Source organism: Myotis brandtii, unplaced genomic scaffold (assembly GCF_000412655.1).
Source record: "Myotis brandtii unplaced genomic scaffold, ASM41265v1 scaffold399, whole genome shotgun sequence".
NCBI lineage: Eukaryota > Metazoa > Chordata > Mammalia > Chiroptera > Vespertilionidae > Myotis > Myotis brandtii.
This window is the reverse complement of record NW_005365325.1, coordinates 1,491,223-1,494,055: the sequence shown is the minus strand read 5'-3', so window position 1 is coordinate 1,494,055 and position 2,833 is coordinate 1,491,223.

Sequence of the window (2,833 nt, the reverse complement as noted above, 5' to 3'; positions counted from 1 at the left end):
TGTGGGAAGAGGTGCAAAGCCTTCCATGCCCTCTCTAGGGTACAGCACTTTTCCTGGAACCTTACATGTGTTCACTTACCTGATGGGCTCTCTAAACCCCATCCCTTTGGGTTTTATCAGGCTTCATTAAGTAAGCATGATTGATTAAGTCCTCGGCCATTATTGAATGAGCTCAATCTCTTGCCCCCTTCCCCTCTCAGAGGTGAGGTGGGGCCTAGGTTCCACCCCTCTAATCACATGGTTGGTTCCCCTGGCAACCATCATTTGGGGCATTTTAATAGTCTCCTCACTAACATAAACTCTGGTATTGTTGTAAAGGTCTTTTTATGAATAACAAAGACACCTTTATCATTCTTATCTCTTGGGAAATTCCAAGGATTTTAGGAGTCCTCTGTCAGGAAAGGTGACGAAAACCTACTATAAATTTTTTTATTGGAGATCACAATATCCTTCAATATATACTAGTATGTATACACCTCCTTCATATATGCATATGTATGGCATATAGTAAGCTCTCAATAACTGGTAGCTATAGTTATTCTTGCTACTATTTATGGACATCTATTATATCTGGGAACACTGGAATAATCAGCTCACACTTCATGACATGCTATATTTTAATCTTGAACGATGGATATAACACTGAGAAGAAGTGGAGTTGTTATTTGATCCTGTATTTCCTGTCTTCCCTCCCACCACTTTGTATCCTCATTTCTTGCAATAGCATTTAAGAGTCAACTGATCTAAAGAAATGTGATATAGAGAATTTAACTAGTGACTGGGCAGTAAGACAGATTGAAACTGCATTTTTGGCTTTGGGTATTTCTCATTTGAAGCAAACATTTCAGACTGTTGTGGGGGTGGCATGGGGAAGGAAATACAGATCTGTTCACAGCTGCTACTCAAAATACTGGCCATATAACCAGGAGAGAATTTGGCTCAAATTAAAACCTCCCCTACTCCCCAGCACATGTCCTCACCCCATCCCCCCAGTATCCATTGGTTATGCTTATATGCATGCATACAAGTCCTTCGGTTGATCTCTTACCTCCCCCCCTCCCCAACACTCCCCAGCCCAGGGATTTTTTTGCCATCATAATAATTATCAATTAAAATTCATTTGGGTGTCCACAGTGTGTTTGGCACAATATCAAGGAAGGAAGGTGATGATAACAGGAATGGTTTTAGCCATTTTGCTCATGTCTGAAAATGATCCAAATGGTATAAAGAAACAGCAGAAATAAATCATTATTTTTTTTGTAATTCAACAGCACTTAGAATAACAAAATATTAGAATTAGGAAAGTAGCCAGAATTCTGTTGCATAGCTTCAGAGGTTGATTAAACTTAGAATGGTAATGTTACACAACCAATATAAAAGCAATAGTTCCTAAAGTTTGCACAACCAGTAAGAAATAAGGAAAGCCAAGACTCGTAACCAAGCCTTCTAATTCAAAAATGCAGTGTTTACATATATCTCATTTCTTTCTAATTACTCTCTAGGAAAATTAGGAGTCAAGCCATTAGTATCTACATGTTTTGTCTTCTCTATATTAGCCATTATTGGCAATAGTAAGAGAAGATACTGATGGCTTTGATGGGGATGCTCTGAATTGAGGGGCGAGCTTCTTTATAGAACAATATGAACAATTCTAAATATTCCAGGGATTCCATGAGAGAACCCTTATTTGGGATATTAGGCAGAGCTTTGAAGAGCAATACAGCTAAGAAGCCAGCAGAGGGAGACATACAAGTTTAACCATTCCAACTACTCAACTAACAGTATGGGAATGCTATAGTAAGCCAAACCAACATGGCATCTTCTTTCATAACTCTTACCATCCAGTGACTTTCTTGACAAAATTCTAAAGTCCGTTGTCCCTTCTGATGCACCTGATTGACAATTCCTCTACCTTGAATTAATCCAGTTATTTGTCCCTCATAAGGACACCTTAACACTAGAAGAGGAATTGAAATTTTCACATCATACATTTATGTCTCTACCTACATATTCATACTCTCTAACTTCATATAGACTCTAAATGTTGCTTTTATATGCCCCTAGTTATAGTTATCTCTTTATTCCCCTAGCCTCTAAATGAAATTGAGCATTTCATTTACTTACAAATGCAGACAACAAATTATAGTTTGCTAGCAGTACCTATTAGCACTACTGTAGTATTAATAACTGTGTTTACAGTATCCATATAGAATCACCAATAGAAATCATAGATTATTGTGTATCAAATTATAGTTGTTAAGATGTTTCAAAATATCATTTATACTCATCACTACTTTGAAAGTACGTCGTTATTAGATTTGGTACTAGACTACACCATTTTATGCATTTTTAAAACGTATCTTCAAATTGTTTTATACTTCTTCCATCAAGAGGTAGAAGCTATGTTCCCTGTCCTTGAATCTGGGCCAAGTCAGTGACTCACATATAACCAACAGAACAGGTGGAAGTGACAATTCATGATTCCAGGGGATGGGTCTTAAAAGATGAAGCAGCTTTCACTTTGCTTGCTGGAGCATACACACCAGAAGCTTGAGCCACCAAGCAATAAATTCAGCTCCCTTACAGCTAGCATGCTGGCAGGGAGAGGGGGAGGGGGGGGAGAGAGGAAGAGTAATATTCACTGGCCAGGCTCCCCTGTTTTTATTTTGACTGATAGGAACAAAGTGTTTATTACAAGATTCCTCTACTCTGGATGATTGGAACACAAACTATTTATTCCCAGCATTAGAAATTGTTTGGCCTACTACTTTTTTAAAAAAATATATTTTATTGATTTTTTACAGAGAGGAAGGGAGAGGGATAGAGAGTTAGA